Source organism: Gadus chalcogrammus, chromosome 4 (assembly GCF_026213295.1).
Source record: "Gadus chalcogrammus isolate NIFS_2021 chromosome 4, NIFS_Gcha_1.0, whole genome shotgun sequence".
In the NCBI taxonomy this organism is placed as follows: domain Eukaryota; kingdom Metazoa; phylum Chordata; class Actinopteri; order Gadiformes; family Gadidae; genus Gadus; species Gadus chalcogrammus.
Window position 1 is genome coordinate 33,878,685 of NC_079415.1, and position 20,537 is coordinate 33,899,221.

General features: G+C 45.5%; 2 pseudogenes; both read right to left on the reverse strand.

Annotated features, from left to right (window-relative positions):
* Positions 1-2,096: 2,096 nt before the first annotated feature.
* Positions 2,097-18,562, reverse strand: LOC130381381 (zinc finger protein 235-like; annotated as a pseudogene).
* Positions 11,869-15,614, reverse strand: LOC130381429 (zinc finger protein 239-like; annotated as a pseudogene).
* Positions 18,563-20,537: the final 1,975 nt, after the last annotated feature.

Consider the following 20,537-nt stretch of genomic DNA (forward strand, 5'->3'; position numbering starts at 1 on the left):
TAGAATAAAGCTGCATTCTAGAAAGAGGACCGGCATGAACTGACTCAAGCATCACTGAGATCTAGACATTTAACCTGTGACCTTTTTAAGTGGATCCTCTTCAACCACGATTGCAGATTGTGATATAAGGTATGAACTAGAAAATAATGGCAGTAGAAAGACAGCAATTAGAAAGTCAAAACAAGAGGTAGTTGGCATTAAGGACATGCCAAAAGGTAAGTGAAACGAACACAATCATGTATAATGTGGGGTTTAATTGCAGTCTATTTCACAGGTGAACTTTGCAGGCTTTTTCTAATAACAAAGGTAGAGGTAACGACAGTGTCGAAATATCAAGCGTAAGTTTAATATATACAATTATATACAAATTATATAAACCCTGTTTATAGAATAGAATACTTTGTCATTATACAATGTAGAACAATGGCTATGGCGTCCTCCGTTGATCCATTTGATCGATAGGCAAACTGGTGGGGGTCGAAGCTGGGGGGGAGGCGGGCTTTAAAGATGAACTGAGCTGAGATCTGAGGTTTAGTTGATATAACAGATGTATTGTCTGCCTTCTCATTGGTACAATAAATAAAAAGGGCTGAACTTGCTAAAAGGGATTAAATTGTCCGGAAAGGGGTGAAAGTGTTACAGGGCGCCGCCATGTTGGATTTCAACAATCAGCTACGTCACTGGCATGGTAACCTACTCCTACTCTGTGGCTCTAGCAGCCATAGCAGGTAATGAGTCAGGCTCTGAGGCTCGCTGAAATGGCTACGGAAAATAAAACAACCAGGGCTACAGGAGGATCATACTGCATTGCCCCTGGCTTCATTAATGAATTATATAGGGCCAAGGCAGCTGGGGTAATCATACATTTCCGCAGGCTACCTTTGAATAGGAAACCAGCCCTAAATACATGGCTGGCAGCCTTAAAACCGACTAACCCTCCGATGTAAATCAGCCCCCGTCATGTCAATCTCCACAAGCTAGAACTCCGACCATAAAGTGTATAAACTATTACTCCGACGATATCACAGATCTAAGTTTCCAAGCTGCTAATTAAACTACGGCGGGTAAGTAAACAGAAGTTCCACAAATGTCCCTTTCTACTCACCCTGTTGTTCGCCGACTACCCGATTGCCGATGCAGAGGGAGTTAAACTCGAAGAAGTAGTTTCATAGTAAGATTTATCTGTGCAATATCCATCAACATCCACCAGAAAGTAAACCTCCAACATCCGCATAAAGTAAACGTGACACTCGTGAATCCGCCTCGCATCTATTTAATTACTAACTACATTAAAAAGTATTTCTACTCAATCTAAAAAGGTTAAACAACAACTATCTCCGCCTCGACGTGAACCTTTTTATACAGCGCGCAGGCTGGATGCGCGCAGGCTGGATGCGCTCCTCTTATTTTTGTGGAGAACCAGCGCCTTGAATATGTAGGTAGGCTACTACAGCGTTTGTACAGCTCGTTGCGTTTCCGCAATGAGTCCGTCTTTACAGAGATATTCCTCAAACGCATCAAAGGAAAACGGAGGGGGAGATTGTTTTCGCCTTGCTACTTGGTTGCTATTTACGGGGCGCTCCAGTGTCTCCGCTCGGACGTCCCGTAGAGAGAGCTTGGCCACTTCCAAACCCCCTCTCACCGCACAGCATCCGAAATGCCCTATGCATGGTTATGCAACCTAATCCCACCATTAGGTGGTCAAGGTTGACCGGGACCTCTCGGCAGCAGACCGATTCAATGGCAGTGTCCATGCTCCGGCAGCACCCACACGCACACCAGTCACACCCACATGATCCGAAGGTGGAGCTGGAGCCTGAAATTGATCCCTCTCCACCGGGTGGCAGTCGGACACTACAGGCATGTCCCTCACAGGCTCAAACTCGTAACCAGCCATATTAAAATCACTATTTTCAACCGTGGAGTGAATAAGACATTCGCGAGTCTGCAGCAACGACCTAGTTGTACCATGCAAGTGACGTCATCGGCGCTCTAATACTAAAAGACGCATTATCTTTTGTTGCTAAAAAAAAAAGCTATATGTTGACTTTTTAAATATTTTTTTTAGTGTCATTTTTTTATTTTTAGAATGGTCGTAACTAAAACGTTAACGATGTTTATTATTTCAGTTCAGTTCATCTTTAATGTGGTGAAAGACCAGCCTTTCAAAGCATTTCATGATCACAGGTGTTCGAGCTACTGGGCGGTAGTAGACGCACGCAGGGCTTCTCCCCGGTGTGAGTCCTCACGTGGATCTTCAGCTTGGAGCCATGACTGAAGCGCCTTGCGCATTGGTCACCCATGTAGGGCTTCTCCCCGGAGTGAGTCCTGATGTGGCAATTGTCGTGCTCTTGTTGAAAGTAGTTCGAAACGGGTGGCTTTTAACTCACTTTATTTGTTTAAGTATTTCGGTATGGTAACTATGAAGCAAAAGGGAGGGAATTGTATCCAACACTAGTAGAGATTAATACCGTGAGCTACTTCGAGCCCCGGGCTTAGGCCCGACTCTCTCTGCGGGGCGCCTATGATTCTCTGACCTCCGCTGGCTCCGGTCGCTGAAAATGGACCAAGTAGGCGTGGCTTATGTGAAGTGGGCGTGGTCTAGCTCTTAGCTTCAGCTTCCGCGTCTGTCTTAAAGATGCTGCCTTCTTGGTTCCTGGCTGGGCATGCACATTCAGCAGGACCTGACCTGGACAATAAACACCAAGGCGCTTCTGAAGAAGGCCCAACAGAGATTGTATTTCCTAAGGATCCTCAGGAAGAACAATCTTCAGGAGAAAATGCTGATGAGCTTTTATCGCTGCACCATTGAGACTGTCCTAAGCTACGGCATCTCGCTGTGGTTTGCCAGTTGCACTGCAGCTGGGAGGAAAGCGCTCCAGAGGGTCATAAAAACGGCACAAAAAGTCATTGGATGTCCTCTTCTCTCTCTTGAGGATGTGTACAATAGACACTGCCTCAGGAGAGCTCATAGCATCCTGAGACTCATCCCACCCAGGCCATAACCTGTTTGAACTGTTGCCCTCTGGGAGGCGCTACAGGGCAATCAGGTCAAGAACAAATAGGCTTAAAAACAGTTTCTACCCCAGAGCTGTTATTTCTCTAAATAATGCAGAATTATAAATGACTGCATTATCATACCAATCTGACCTTTTAAATTGGCTGATATTTTAAAATGTATATATATATTTTTTTGAGTCCAACATTCTAAATTTATTTTCAAAAAATACTCATTTTCTCATTTAGTTTTTGTTTTAAAAGCACTTATTTTGAGAGCCTCTACCCCAATTTCGTTGCACTTTGTGTAATGACAATAAAGAGATTCTGATTCTGATTCTGTGGCTGGGGTATATATTACAGCTTGTGTGTTCGATCCTGCTTCCTAGTGGCTATGTGGGGGCAGCTTACGTGCTTAAAATACATAACACATGTGGTCCTCCAGGTGCCTTTTCTGACTGAAGAGCTTCGTGCATTTGTTCAGACCTGTCGGGCTTCTCTCCGGTGTGAGTCTTCATGTGGCTCTTCAGGCAGGCTTTATAAATGAAGCGCTCCGTGCATTGGTCACACTTGTAGGGCTTCTCGCGGGTGTGAGTCCTCATGTGTCTCTTCAGGCTGCCTCTCTGTCTGAAGAGCTTCGTACATTGGTCACACTTGTAGGGCTTCTCGCGGGTGTGAGTCCTCATGTGTCTCTTCAGGCTGCCTCTCTGTCTGAAGAGCTTCGTACATTGGTCACACTTGTAAGGCTTCTCCCCGGTGTGAGTCCTCATGTGGATCTCCAGCTTGTCTTTCCGAATGAAGAGCTTCGTACATTGGTCGCACTTGTAGGGCTTCTCCCCGGTGTGAGTCCACATGTGGGTCTTAAGGTGGCTTGTCGTTAAGAAGCGCATTGCGCATTGGTCGCACCTGTAGGGCTTCTCCCCAGTGTGAGTCCACATGTGGATCTTCAAGTGACAGTTCAGACTGAAGAGCTTCATGCATTGGTCGCACTTGTAGGGTTTCTCGCCGGTGTGAGTCCTCATGTGTCTCTTCAGGCTGCCTATCTCTCTGAAGCGCTTTGCGCATTGGTCACACTTGAAGGGCTTCTCCCCGGTGTGAGTCCTCATGTGGATCTTCAGCTGGTCTTTCCGAACGAAGAGCTTCGTACATTGGTCACACTTGCTGGGCTTCTCCCCGGTGTGAGTCCTCATGTGTCTCTTCAGGTGTCCACTTTGACTGAAGCACTTTGCGCATTGGTCACACTTGTAGGGCTTCTCTACGGTGTGAGTCCTCATGTGGATCTCCAAGTGTACTTTCCCAATGAAGCTCTTCGTGCATTGGTCGCACCCGTACGGCTTCTCGCGGGGTTTTGTCCTCATGTGAACGACCATATTGTCATTATTGGAAAAAACCTTGCCACACAAGACACCGGGCCGGCCCTTGCGGCCGCCCCGATGCCCAGTCAGCTCCTCAAGGCGGACCAACCGCACGCTGCAGTTCAGGCTCTTGGCCACGCTGCAGTCCACGGACAGCGAGCTCAAGGCCTCCGGTTCTGACGTGGTAAAGAGGGTGTCATGGCCGTCCACCGCCAGTGGGCCCTCCCCTTTTCCGTAGACGCTCAGGATCCGCAGCTCCCCGTTGTGACTGGACGTGTGGGAGGAGCCAGGGGCGTCCACACCCACATTCTCCGAGGTGTCGCCGCGCTGCGTGCTACAGTCTCTGATGTCATTGCCGTTTTCTTCAGAGAGGAAAACAAAGACAGAGAGAGTAATGGTTTGAATTCATGATTTGCACAAAGGGATACAGCATGTACTTTTACACACTGATGTATTGGAAGAAGTATATTTTTTTGACACTTTCTTTCTAACGTCTTTTTGTTTATTATGCATTTCCCTTGTTCCCCTTGGGGGGGTCAAGGGTCAAAGGCTCCAGCTGAGAAGGCACCGCTACGTCTCCACCTTTTAAGGATGTGGGGAGGTCATCAAGACACAACCCAGGTCATCTGTTGTTTCCGATCACCTGCTTTACCAATACTGTAGTTATACTGGGAATCAGAGCGGATTCAGCATTCCTGACACCTGCCATGAAGAAGATGTAAATCATTCTACTATAAACTGTATAGTAGTCCTTGTGTTTTAGGAGGGCTTTGGTCATGATTCTTTTCAAAAGAGGACCAGGCTTTTTAGCGTAGGTAGAATCAAGTACATTCTCAGTTGGTAGGTCGTTTGCTTGCATGGATGCAATGTGTATTACTAACCTACAGCGGGCATGCCTCCACCAATATCCTCTTCAACCTTGATTGAAATGGTGTCTGGGGTCTGCTGCTTTCCAAAAAGAGGGAAACACACACAAGACAAAATTCTTTAATTTGCACAGAATAGTTGTTAATCCCCACCTACGATAGACTGGGTGCCCCCAGCCTGTTCTGACGGCGATTTGAATTCGCCCTGTAGAAGGGTCTGGAGAAGAGCAATTCATTTCTTTCTGCTTCCGATACGTTTTTGGAGGAGCCAATCACCAAGTTGGGTAGTTCTCTCCCTGGCGCCCTATTGGCTGGTTTAACACAATGACGACAGGGAAGCGACGGCAAGCAGCCATTTGCGTACAGAGTCAGTTGAACAAGTTGATCAAGCCTCTTGTGCTGAAGACAATGACAGCAGCTTCCCCAGACCAACGAGTGTGGCAATAGGCAGGCTACACTTACGGAACATTGAATCATAAAGGAGTGTGCTTTATAAGGGTGTGTACTGGAGTTGTAACAGAGGAAGCCTCTCATTTGGATGCTGAATAAGAAGATGATTTCCAACCTGCACACTCAGCTCCTCGTGGCAGACCAGCCGCTCGCCGCGCTCCAGGCTCTTGGCCGCGCTGTGGTCCGCAGACAGCGAGTTCAGGGCCTCCACTTCTGACGCGGTGAAGAGGGTGTCATGGCCGTCAACCGCCAGTGGGCCCTCCCCTTTACCGTAGACGCTCAGGATCTTCAGCTCCCCGCCGTGACTGGACATGTGGGAGGAGCCAGGAACGTCCACACCCAGACTCTCCGAGGTGGCGCCGCGCTGCGTGCTACGGTCTCCAAAGGCATCGCAGTCTTCTGCAGAGGGAGAAAAAAAATGACAAAGTAATAGTTTTCATACACTGTTTGCACAAAAGAAGAAAGTGTATTTGTACATTTGAAACTCTTTAAATGTATGATTATGTAACATTGAGAGAGGGTTTAAAATGTGTACTGCAGACAAAGATTCAGAGTTTTGGAGAGGGATGTCTCCTCCAGCACCCTCCTCCCTAGACTCTAAGCTCAAGCGGGGGCCAGGTGGAGGACACTGAACGAACACCAGCGCAAAATGATCTGAGCACAACATGACATGAGAGACAAGGGCAATTATTCTATTTTGACAATAACAAGCGACAACGTGTCCTTCCCTGTAAGCTGATCAGCTAACATTTATACATTTTGAATTCATTGATGTTTGAGAATGATAAACCAGCTTATGGGGAATCTGTCTTGAAACCCTTCTGGGCTCTTGACTGATTCCATCTTTGAAATGCTACTCCCAAATTTGACTCGTGTTTAACAGGGCGCTGGTCATGATGCTTTTCCAAAGAGGACCAGGCTTTTTAGCGTAGGTAGAATCGAGTACATTCTCAGTTGATCCAGGTTGTTTTCTTGCATAGATGCAATGTGTATTACTAACCTACAGCGGGCATGCCTCCACCAATATCTTCTTCAACCTTGATTGAAATGGTGTCCGGGGTCTGCTGCTTTCCACATAAAGAAGGAAACACACACAAGACATATTCTTTCATTTGCACAGAATAGTTGTCAATCCCCACTAAGGACACATTATGCATTTTTACACTGCCAAGCCGGTTCGTTCGCGGCTTTGCACGCCCTGCAAATTCATTGTCTTGCCTGTGTACAACAGAGGGGGTAAAATCCCCCTTCATCACGGAGCCAGCTTTCTTGGTTCACTGGAGAAGGCGGGGCTATGCACGGAGAGTACACGTCTCATCAATAAATTGCATACTCCGAATGTTTTTTTTAAAATTCAAGACACTCATGCAAGAATGAGTTTACATCTCAGTGTAGGATAAAACAACAAGTGCAAAAACGACAACATGCTTTATTTTGCTGACCAAGCATCGTAAGGAAAGTTCTTCTGGTACTTTCCCGTAGAACGTACCATCTTTCCCCGTCTTCATTAAATGCGACTGCATCACCTTCTCTCCCATGATGGTCAGCAGCTTGCGGATATCAGTATCCCTCCAGTTAGAACAACTCATGGTGATATCGCTGCGTTGTCTCTGTTGTAGAGACAATGCAGCAACACCTCTCTACTAGGGCTGGGCGATATATCGATATTTAAAATATATCGATATTTTTTCAAATGCGATATGAAACGAGACCATATCGTCAATATCGATATAATTTAATTTGCGTTGAAATTACAGCACATTTGTTCCAAATAACACCAGTTTCGAACCTCGCCTGCCGCCTGCTATTTCGTAACTCTGCTTATGTCTCTCCCGCTCTGCCTCCGGCTCACACACACAGTCTCTGCCTGCCCCCCCCCCCCCCCCCCCCCCCCCCCTCCACTGACTCACGTCACTTTTTGAAACATGAGCCGTGTTCGAAATCGTTCACTATTCATTGGGTATTTTAAGTGCACTATATTGTGCATGAAATTAACCACTGAGAATTCGAACACCACTACAAAATGGCGAGCACCCTATATAGTGCACTATATCCGTGATAGGGAACGATTTCGAACACAGCTATGGAGTCCGCCTGCACAAGCAGCTCCGAGGAGCTTGATTGCAAGCGAAAGACCAACGGCTCCATAGTATGGATGGTTTGGATATATCTTGTCTGACGAATTACAAAATCACGTAATTTGTGGAGAGTGCTTAAAAACTGTCGCAACCAAAGGTTGCAATTCTGTCCATAATATTCCGGAGGTGCACACAGCTTTTGGCCGTGATATTATATATTATAATGTTCTCAAATACAAGGCGGAGGTGGTCTGTCACAAAGCATCTAAGCTCCTCCCCTTACTCTGCCTGGCCCGCCCAGAGACGTTGGCCCGCCAATGAGACACGACCGTGCGAGCGCCACATGTGTGTGTGTGAACACACACACTGTAACGCAAGGGTTTCTAGCGCATGGTACCGTGGCTGCACGGCAGAATTTCGGGAACGTCTTTGAATACTGTGTTAGTTGCCCACTAATACCTATATTAAAGAATACATACAATCATGTCATGTCCGCCCCCCCCACGCAGTCGTTACGGTTCATAATATTTCGGAGGCGCACAAAGCTTTTGGCCGTGATGTTATATATTATAATGTTCTCAAATACGAGGCGGAGGCAGTGTCTAGTCCACGGTTTATTCAACCATCAAACTGTATTCAATTCCGAACGGTAGAAATAGTAATATCAAATCTGCGCTCGGAGCCCCCCCCCCCCCCCCCTCGACAAATAGATATTTATCTTATATCGATATTCTGCTTGAAGATATCGAGATATGACTTTTGGTCCATATCGCCCAGCCCTACTCTCTACTACGGGTGTAGCAGTACACGTATTTGTACCGAACCGTCACGGTACAGGCACCTCGTGTGGTTACAGAGGTGTACCGCGGTTTGTAAATGCGGCGTACATAGCGTTAATATGGTCGGAGTTCCACCCGGACCGTTTAGCCAAAGTATACAACTCCGACTCCGTAACTACGGAGACCCCTCAGTAGTTCTCCGTCGGGATGTCGGATACGCAATGCAATACACCGCCCGATCTATCTTATATGTTGACTACAGTACAGACCATGTAAGCAGTAACTTCGGACCTTTCTTGGAAGGAATTTTTAGTTACTGGACCTTGTTAAATTTTATAGGCGCGTTGTCTTTTTTTACAGTTTAATAAAATGTTTACAACCCGCCAGCTCTCGTTGTGAAGTCACCATGCCATTCGTTCCAATGGGAATAGTGACGGTATATAATTTCAACATAAAGTGTACATATTTGTAATTTCAAAGTCGTACCAGCCTTTATACCACAGATACTATAGGGTCTATAGCATATAACCGCGTTTTCTGATTACAGTTTAATGCATTTTTCACAATTTACCAGCTCTCATTTTGAAGGCAGTGTTAATTTTGCCATCCATTGTAGATTTAGTCTTGGGCTGCACAGGGTTCTGTTTATGAGAGCCTAAAACACCCGGGACCCCCACCATCATTGCTAAATCAAGTCTAGTATCTTGCTGATATGTTAAACATTCAATAATCAACTACACTCCCAATCCCGCTGTGTTTGGTTAATGTTATAATGTCGACGATTGAGAATGAGAACGAGGGAGGAGCTGAGTTTGAGAACCGTGCATTCCTTGATTCGATTCACCGCTACCGGAAACTCGACTGAACGAACGAACGATTCCCGATCGACTCGTCTTGGCGAACTGACCGAAGCGAACTGAATCACGGAAACGAATCAATACTAAATCCCCCACTACCCGTGAACAGGCAACACAAAGCCTCCGAGTGGTTTGCAAAGTCACTGCCGATGTTCTCGACTTCGGCTCCTTATATATCCAATCCTTACCCAACATTATTGATTTACATAACATGATTTTTTCCAGGTCAGAGCGTACATTGATCACAATGCATACAGAACACACGAGCAGCGTTGGTCTGTAGTGTGTGCTTGTCAGCACATTTTTCAAAGTGCAGCCGAAGTTTGAAGTCTGTTCATCTTGACCCCTTGGACCCTACACCTGGCACAGTAGCTACACAAGATAGGAACAGAGGGACCCGACTCCGCTGCGCCGTTTAAAACCTAATTTCCACTGTTAATGTATTTATATGATATAGGCCTGATAATAATAGTTTGTTAATTTATTCCATATGAGCAGACGGAATAAAAGATTCGGGACATTCTCTTGGTATCCAAGCAGTAGAGATCAGTGCCTGTACCCCCTTTGCTGAACTTTGCCCATTCTCGTGTGATCCCCCTGGTTTGCAGAGGTGCCCACTCAGACAGAACGGTTATCCAAATAACAAAGAAGTGTACAACACTCGCATTACAGTGTGTGTATTCAAACACATACCCGATACCATCTACCTTTGCATCAGACAGTGAAACAGTAGCTGGGCTGTTAGCTGTAGAGCTAATGCTACAACAACATTATAAGGGTAACAAAGTAATATACAGTAAAGCAACACAATGATTTAGCGGTAGTTCACTTACTTGTCCGAGGTTTGTAGCTGAGCCGAGGAGAGTTGGTACTGAACCGGACTCCATTTCCAGACGTTCCGCAAGTCCAGCTTTGTATTGGACCAAGTGGAGGAAGCAGTCGTCGGTGAAACTTACTATATGTGCTGAGCTCACGCGGTCGTAGCTCATTTTCTCATGGGCGGTCGGGACAAATTCTCTGGACGGGCAAAGTAGAGAAAGGGGAGGTAACCTCTCCCCGTATTTTTCTTTTCTTTTTTATTGAACATGTTTATAGATAATACAAACAAAAGAATGAGCGATAAAATGCAAGAAATAAAATAACAAATGTAATGAGGATCAATGAGATCCTCAGGATCCTTAGCAACAAATATAGGGTTAGGTAATACAGTTCAAATAATGCATTTCTCTTTCATTATTTCCTTTTTGAAGAGTTTTGTTTCCTTTTTGAAGAGATTTGATGTAGTGTTAAATGTTAACCCTTTGCATTGGTTCTTATTGGTGGTTGGTTGAAGGAACCACTAGGGGGGGCGCGCGCACGCACACACACACACACACACACACACACACACACACACACACACACACACACACACACACACACACACACACACACACACACACACACACACACACAGTGGCGGTCTTGACATAGAGGCATAGGCCATCTCACTAATGGTCACTTAAATGTATTTAAGCTCACCATGTCCAGTATTCAGAATTCAAAGCATTCACACATTTGCCAAGCGGAGCCGACAGTCCTGTGCTAGACTAGTATGCAAATTAGCCATGTGCGGCAAACAGAAGATAGACGCAATGTATAGAACTGATTGTTGTGGATATGTAGGCTGGTTAGTTGTGGTTGTTTGTGGTCTTAGTGAAACAGCCTTGCCTTGGAGTTGGAGAAGTTGGAGTGATTGTGTGAATCTGCGAGAGAGAGCGGACCTGCCGTGGTGATGTTGGGCTTGTTGTGGGCTTATATGTGATCAATGATGTATCTGTCTGATCGTATTAGCTGTAGATGGATGGTTAAATAATGTCAAAAGATCGGTCATACTGCAGGCTCATACTACGGGCACACTGATTGTGTGCCCGTCTCCGATATGCTATACCTGGCATTTATTCAGTTCATGTTCTTCTGAGTGCGCAATAATGTTGCCAATTATTGTCGTGTTTGCATTGTAATGCACAACTTTGCCTCTCCCTGTGTTATAAAATAACGTGCATCCCAACAACTTTAGCCAATGCAGGCTCCTATTGCTTTACCAGTGTGTTTAAAGTTTGTGTGCGTGTGTGTGTTTAAAGTCTCTGTGTGTGTGTGTGTGTGTGTGTGTGTGTGTGTGTGTGTCTCCAAATTTGACTCAGATTATCTTGTTCGCCACCTACAGAGCTGCTATGTACGATGAGGGAACCGGAGCCTCGGATGCGGGACTTATTGTTTTTCATATTTTATTAACACCACATGATTGGACCATTCAGGTAATCAATCAAATAGGCTACCTCCCTCAGTAGCAATCGCGCAACACAACTGCATGCAGAGAAAAGAGATAGATAACTAGCAGAGTTGCAAATTACAACTCTGCTAGAGTTGAAGCAGAGAGTTGTAACTTCTCTGGTGGGTGGAAAGGAGCTTTTCCACCCATTTCAGTTGAGGAATTGGACTCCCAAAGAACTTAAAACGGGCAAGTAAGTTACATATTAATTTAGTCTTTTGGCCCATAGCCTATAAACAAAGTGAAGCAACAATCCCATATTTCTAACTGCATTTGAAGTAGACATTGAGACTCACAAAAAAATGGAGGCTATAGGACAGTGATCATGATATGCCTCAATATCAGAATAACAACCTTTGGTCAAATAGCAATGGCTAGTGGAAAATACATAAAATGGCCATAAAGTATAGGTCTGTATTTGCAGTGTAAGCTTGTCCAGGCCCTGCAAGTCAGGGTGTAGGCTATGATTTTTAAGCTAGTGGGCATCTCAGAAATGCACCAGAATACAGAAAATAAAATGTACCAAATTCAAAATTGTCTACCCCCGTTGATTACTGCACTTATCCCACAAATTTGATCACCAGCCGCCACGGCAAACAAGGAGTGAAGGGTGACCAATGCTAGGAACCTTCCGACTCTGTCCCCTGAGAATAATGCTGCACTCTAGGAGGACCGGCATGAACTGACTCAAGCATCACTGAGATCTAGACATTTAACCAGGGACCTTTTTAAGTGGATCCTCTTCAACCACGATTGCCTATTGTGGTACAAGATATGAAATGGAAAATAATGGCAGTAGAAAGTAGACAGCAATAATAGACAGCAATTAGAAAGTCAAAACAAGAGGTAGTTGGCATTAAGGACATGACAAAAGGTGAGTGAAATTAACACAATCATGTATAACGTGTGGTTTAATTGCAGTCTATTTCACAGGTGAACTTTGCAGGCTTTTTCTAATAAAGGTAGAGGTAATGACATACTTGTGGAAATATCGAACGTAACTTCAATATACAATTGTTTACAAATGATATAACCCTGTTTATATAATTAATCAATTTAAAGTAATTTATATACATTCTCCTTGGACCTAGAGATACCTCCCGTCCCCTCTGATTAAAAGGCATTAAGATAGTTTGCATTTGCAACTTACTGAACGAATGCTTGGTAAATTTGCTGCCTGTTTCTTCCCATGATTAAGCTCTAAAAATAAATCAAATGTATTGCAGTCAGAAGTGTCCTAGAACTAAGTCATTCTTCATCACACAGACATCATTTCTCAAAAATAAAAACATGGCGAATCAAAGTTGGAAAGCATTTAATCATGATGAAAAAAAAGCAGCACCTGGATACAGGTGTGAAACTTCCCTTTAAAGGGGTAGTTCCGAATTTTGGACAAAGGGCCTGATTCTCATAATGTTAGAAATAGAACTAGCCTCGCATTAGAAATTAAACTTCTCGCCGGTGTGAGTCTTCATGTGGACGTTCAGGTTGTCATGCCGAGAGAAGCGCTTCGTGCATTGGTCGCAACTGTAGGGCTTTTCCCCCGTGTGAGTCTTCATGTGGCTCCTCAGGGACGAGCACTGGCTGAAGCGCTTTGTGCATTGGTCGCAACTGTAGGGCTTCTCCCCGGTGTGAGTCCTCATGTGGCTCTTCAGGTCGTTACTTTGACTGAAGCTCTTTGTGCATTGGTCGCAACTGTAGGGCTTTTCCCCCGTGTGAGTCTTCATGTGGCTCCTCAGGGACGAGCACTGGCTGAAGCGCTTTGTGCATTGGTCACACCTGTAGGGCTTCTACCCGGTGTGAGTCCTCATGTGGTTCTTCAGGTGTTCACTTCGACTGAAGCTCTTCGTGCATTGGTCACACCTGTAGGGCTTCTCACCGGTGTGAGTCCTCATGTGGCTCCTCAGGGACGAGCACTGGCTGAAGCGCTTTGTGCATTGGTCACAGCTGTAGGGCTTCTCGCCGGTATGAGTCCTCATGTGGCTCTTCAGGTCGTTACTTTGACTGAAGCTCTTCGTGCATTGGTCACAGCTGTAGGTCTTCTCGCCGGTGTGAGTCATTGTGTGGATTCTCAGATAATCTTTCCGTCCGTAGCGCTTGTTGCATTGGTCGCACCCGTACGGCTTCTTGTTTGGTCGGGTCCTAATGTGTACCATCATATTGGCATTGTTGGGAGAAACCTTCCACCAACCATCCACCGCCAGTGGGCCCTCCCCTTTTCCGTAGACGCTCAGGATCCGCAGCTCCCCGTTGTGACTGGCCATGTGGGAGGAGCCAGGGGTGTCCACATGCAGACTCTCTGAGGTGTCGCCGCGCTGCGTGCTGCAGTCTCTGATGTCATTGCCGTTGTCTTCAGAGAGGAAAACAAAGACAGAGAAAGTAATGGTATTAATTAATTATTTGCACAAAGGGATACAGCATGTACTTGCACACACTGATGTATTAGAAGAAGTATATTTTGACACTTTCTAACGTATTTTTGTTTATGATGCATTTCCCTTGTTCCCCTTGGGGGGGTCAAGGGTCAAAGGCTCCAGCCGAGAAGGCACCGCTACGTCTCCAACCTTTTAAGGATGTGGGGCGGTCATAAAGACACAACCCAGGTCATCTGTGGTTTCCGATCACCTGCTTTACCAATACTGTAGTTATACTGGGAATCAGAGCGGATTCAGCATTCCTGACATCTGCCATGAAGAAGATGTACATCATTCTACTATAAACTGTATAGTAGTCCTTGTGTTTTTGCAGGGTGCCGGTCATGATGCTTTTCAAAAGAGGACCAGCGCAGTTAGAATCGAGTACATTCTCAGTTGGTAGGTCAGTTGGCTTGCATGGATGCAATGTGTATTACTAACCTACAGCGGGCATGCCTCCACCAATATCCTCTTCAACCTTGATTGAAATGGTGTCTGGGGTCTGCTGCTTTCCACATAAAGAAGGAAACACTTTTTCATTTCCTTTCATTTGCACAGAATAGTTGTTAATCCCCACCTACGATAGACTGGATTCCCCCAACCTGTTCTGACGGCTATTTGAATTCGCCCTTCATAAGGGTCTGGAGAAGAGCAATTCATATCTTTCTGCTTCTGATACGTTTTTGGAGAAGCCGTCGCACCCAAATTGTACCGGGGGCGAAACTTGTACCGCCTACGTGATCTGCGTTCGAAATTTCCAAACCTGCCTGGCAACTGACGATCGCATCGAACGTTGCCTGGCAACGGACGATCGCGTCGAACGATGACGTAGGAAGGTTCATGAATATTCACAAACATTTGCGCTCATTCATTGAGCGTCACAAGACGAAATAACATTAAGCAGATAACACTTATTTTACAAATGACATTTATTAGCGTTGCTAACTTTATATTTGCATTGGATGTAATTGTTTAATGGCATTTAGCTACTAAACTGAGTATTAACACAAGCTAGCTAGACTATGATACACTTTAAAACACTCAATTTACTAGCTATATTCAATACAATACAAATATAAAGTAAAAAAAAGTGTTGTCTGTATTATTTACTGTATTATTATACTGTTATTTCTTCTTTGGCAACATCAGCGCAATTTTTTTTTGAAACCTGCCTAGCAACGGACAATCGTGATTTTCGCCCCCGGTACAATTTTGGTTCGACAGCGCCAATCACCAAGTTGGCTTCTCCCCCTGGCACCCTATTGGCTAGTTAAACACAATGACGACAGGGAAGCGACGGCAAGCAGCCATTTGCGTACAGAGTCAGTTGAACAAGTTGATCAAGCCTCTTGTGCTGAAGACAATGACAGCAGCTTCCCCAGACCAACGAGTCTGGAAATAGCCAGGCTACACGTACGACTCATTAAATCATTGAGGAGTGTGCTTTCTATGGGTGTGTGCTGGGGTTGTAACAGAGGAAGCCTCTCATTTGGATGCTGAATAAGAAGATGATTTCCAACCTGCACACTCAGCTCCTCGCGGCAGACCAGCCGCTCGCCGCGCTCCAGGCTCTTGGCCGCGCTGTGGTCCGCAGACAGCGAGTTCAGGGCCTCCACTTCTGACGCGGTGAAGAGGGTGTCATGGCCGTCCATCGCCAGAGGGCCCTCCCCTTTACCGTAGACACAATTTTCAGTTCCTCGCTGTGACTGGACATGTGGGAGGAGCCAGGGGCGTCCACACCCAGACTCTCTGAGGTGGCGTTGTGATTAGTGCTACGGTCTCCAAAGGTATCGCGGTCTTCTGCAGAGGGAGAAAAAAAGGAAAAAAAGTAATAAAAAAGTAGTTTTGATACATTATTTGCATAAAGGGAGGCATTGTGTATTTGTACACGTGAAAGAAACTTTTTAAATGTATGCAACATTGACACAGAGGGTTTAAAATGTGTACTGCTGACAAAGATTCACAGTTTTGGGGAAGGACGTCTCCTCCAGCACCCTCCTCCCTAGACTCAAAGCTCAAGTGGTTGGCCAGGTTAAGGACACTCAACGAACACCAGCGCAAAGTGATCTGAGCACAACATGACAAGCGAGGCAAGCACAATATATCTATTTGGACACTAAAAGGCAACAAAGTCTCCTTCCCTCTAACCTGATCAGCTAACATTCATGCATTATGAATTCATTGATGTTTGAGAATGATAAACCAGCTCATGTGGCATCTGTCTTGAAACCCTTCTGGGCTCTTGACTGATTCCATCTTTGAAATGCAACTCCGAAGTTTGACTCGTGTTTTAGCAGGGCGCTGGTCATGATGCTTTTCCAAAGGACCAGGCTTTTTAGCGCAGGTAGAATCAAGTACATTCTCAGTTGATCCAGGTTGTTTTCTTGAATAGATGCAATGTGTATTACTAACCTCCAGCGGGCATGCCTCCACCAATATCCTCTTCAACCTTTATTGAAATGGTGTCTGGGGTCTGCTGCTTTCCACATAAAGAAGGAAACACACACAAGACATATTCTTTCATTTTCACAGAATAGATGTCGATCCCCACTAACGACAGATTAGTTGGGCATAATTGGCAGAGTAAAAACATCTACTGAATCATAAAGGTGTGTGCTTTCTATGGGTTTGTTTTAGAGTTGTAACAGAGGAAGCCTCTCTTTTGGATGGTGAATAAGAAGATGATTTCCAACCTGCACACTCGCATCGTTTGCCTACTATAGAGTGAACTCATCATTGCATGCGGGTGTCTTCATTCATAAAAACAATAAAACATTCGGGAGTACGCAATAATACAAATTATTCTAAAGAGGTCAGAGACTCCGTGCGCAGCCCCGCCTTCCCAGTGAACCAAGAAACCCCGCGCCGTGACGAACGGGGGATTAGACCCCCTCGGTTTGACACAGGAAACTTGAGATAAGGTGAAATCGCCAGGCGTGCCAGCAGCAGCCACCATCAGCATCCACCTTCAGCAGCATCCACCATCAGCAGCATCCACCTTCAGCAGCATCCACCATCAGCAACATCCACCATCAGCCTCATACACAAAACCGCTATGTCTGTGACACAATTAGGCCTAGGCATTTTTTATTCTACAAATTCATACTATAGCGGGGAGAATTGTTCAGAAAAATCACCTCCATAGTCGCCCTGGAGTCACAGGGCGACAGTCTCCTGCAAGAATCAGGGAAACCTATTATAGGAGAAATTAAACATTTAGAAGAATACGTGACACTTTGCTTTGATAGTTATATACCTCTGATTGGAGATTAATTGTCGGCAGCTCCTCCAAACTAATGTTTGGACCTTCAACTAAAAATGACAATTAATTTACACTCAATCATTTCACAACAATTTGATTAGCAAGACAATTATTGAAGTCCATTGCCAATACATGAATACAAACTCATTACAAAGGCCTTGGATGTCGAGGCAGTGGGGTCAGAGGAAACCCCCCTTTCCACTCCTACCATCATCGGCCGACCTTCGTTATAGGCGAGAGCCAGCTCCTCTGAAGTGGTGAAGGGCGGTGGAGCGGTCCTCCTCCCAGTCGTATTATTGGTTTTATTTTTCTTTGCTACAGGTAATCAACATGTGACTAAAGGTTGGAGCCTAGGCCATTGCAAATCATAGGCTAGAATCACCTGAAATTATTCAAATGGATGCTTACAACTTACATTAAATATTATTTTAATATTTATTTTTGACTTGGCCCCATGTTCGTAGGAGCGTGCTGGCACCACATCTATGGGGTAAAAGGCATGATGATACATGATATTTTTAGACAATAAGCAAAATCTTTTCACTTACGAATTAACACGGACGGCTATTCTTTGCCAGCACGCTACCCTAGCCATATTATGGGCAACCGTGTTCCCCTTGGCTGTGGTTTGGACTTTGAATTCCTTGTAGGAATTCATAATAATACACCACGCACGCTCGATTCACTTTGCATAAGGGGGAGTCAAATAACGTGATAAACACACCTTTTATGTGAACGCGCATTGAACCTAAAGCGGAAAACCTGGTTCGACTAATTGAATCTAGAGTGAGTGTCGTGGAACCATTTAACTCTGACTCTCTGTCGAACCAGGTTTTCCCAAGAAAGCAGGGGTATGTTCAGCGAGGTTCGTGGTATACTCCCCTCACAAGTTTCCTTTGTATTTACCAACGATATGAACGTTTCCTAATATTTTGCTGTTAGAAAAGTCAGAGAAATAAGTTCTTTATCACGGACATAAATTACTAAAAGCGAATCAAAAGCAGGAAAGTGTTTAATCCCGATGAAAAGAAAAACTAAAAGCAGTAATTTCGACAAATACCGGACAGAGGTCTCAATCAAAGCGCCCCGTTACCCTGTGTGAAAGCACCCCATTGCCCGTGTGCTTGAGCATGTGCACACTCAAATTGCTTGGGTCGCTGTAGCTGGCGTTGCAATGCACTAACAGGCAGGGCCTCTAACCGGAGTGAGTCCTCATGTGGATCTTCAGGGCGCCTATCTGACTGAAGCGCATCGTGCATTGGTCACACTTGTAGGGCTTCTCCCCAGAGTGAGTCCTCCTCATGTGGATCTTCAGGTGGCCTTTCTGACTGAAGCGCATCGTGCATTGGTCACACTTATAGGGCTTCTCCCCGGAGTGACTCCTCATGTGGACGTTCAGGGGGTCTTTCAGACTGAAGCACTTCGTGCATTGGTCACACCTGTAGGGCTTCTCCCCAGAGTGAGCCCTCAGGTGGATCTTCAGGTGGCTTGTCTGACTGAAGCGCTTCGTGCATTGGTCACACTTGTAGGGCTTCTCCCCGGAGTGAGTCATTACGTGTTTATTCAGGTTGCTTTTGTGACTGAAGCGCTTCATGCAATGGTCACACTTGTAGGGCTTCTCGCCGGAGTGAGTCCTCATGTGGACGAGCATATTGGCATTGTTGGGAATAACCTTTCCACACAAGACACCGGGCCGGCCCTTGCGGCCTCCCTGATGCCCAGTCAGCTTCTCAAGGCGGACCAGCCTCACGCTGCAGTTAAGGCTCTTGGCCACGCTGTGGTCAGCGGACAGCGAGTTCAGGGCCTCCACTTCTGACGCGGTGAAGAGGGTGTCATGGCCGTCAACCGCCAGAGGGCCCTCCCCTTTTCCGTAGACACTCAGAATCTTCAGTTCCTCGCTGTGACTGGACATGAGGGAGGAGCCAGGGGCGACCACACCCAGAATCTCTGAGGTGGCGCCGCGCTGCGTGCTACTGTCTCCAAAGGCATCGCAGTCTACTGCAGAGGGAGAAAAAAAGGAAAAAGTAATTGTTTTGATACATTATTTGCATAAAGGGAGGCATTGTGTATTTGTACATGTGAAAGAAACTCTTTAAATGTATGCAACATTGACACAGAGGGTTTAAAATGTGTACTGCTGACAAAGATTCACAGTTTTGGAGAGGGACGTCTCCTCCAGCAACCTCCTCCCTAGACTCAAAGCTCAAGTGGTTGGCCAGGTTAAGGACACTCAACGAACACCAGCGCAAAGTGATCTGATCACAACATCACATGCGAGGCAAGCGCAATAATTCTATTTGGACACTAGAATGCAACAACGTGTCATTCCCTCTAAGCTGTTCAGCTAACATTCATACATTATGAATTCAGTGATGTTTGAGAATGATAAACCAGCTCATGTGGCATCTGTCTTGAAACCCTTCTGGGCTCTTGACTGATTCCATCTTTGAAATGCAACTCCCAAGTTTGACTCGTGTTTTAGAAGGGCGCTGATCATGATGCTTTTCAAAAGAGGACCAGGCTTTTTAGCGCAGGTAGAAGAATCGAGTACATTCTCAGTTAATCAAAGTTGTTTTCCTTCGTAGATGCAATGGGTATTACTAACCTACGGCGGGCATGCCTCCACCAATATCCTCTTCAACCTTGAATGAAATGATGTCTGGAGTCTGCTGCTTTCCACATAAAGAAGGAAACACACACAAGACATATTCTTTCATTTTCACAGAATAGTTGTCAATCCCCACTAACGACACATTAGGCGTTTTTACACTGCCAAGCTGGTTCGGTCGCGGCTTGGCACGCCCTGCAATTTCAATGTCTTGCCAGCGTATTTAATTTTTTGTTGATTCAAGACCCACGCATGCAAGAATGAGTTCACAGCTATTAACTATTTACAAGTGCAAAAATATTCTTTATTTTGCTAACCACCAGTTCCTCGCTGTGACTGGACCAGTGGGAGGAGCCAGGGGCGACCAAACCCAGAATCTCTGAGGTGGCGCCGCGCTGCGTGCTACGGTCTCCAAAGGCATCGCAGTCTTCTGCAGACGGAGAAAAAAAGGAAAAAGTAATTGTTTTGATACATTATTTGCATAAAGGGAGGCATTGTGTATCTGTACAACTCTTTAAATGTACGCAACATTGACAAAGAGGGTTTAAAATGTGTACTGC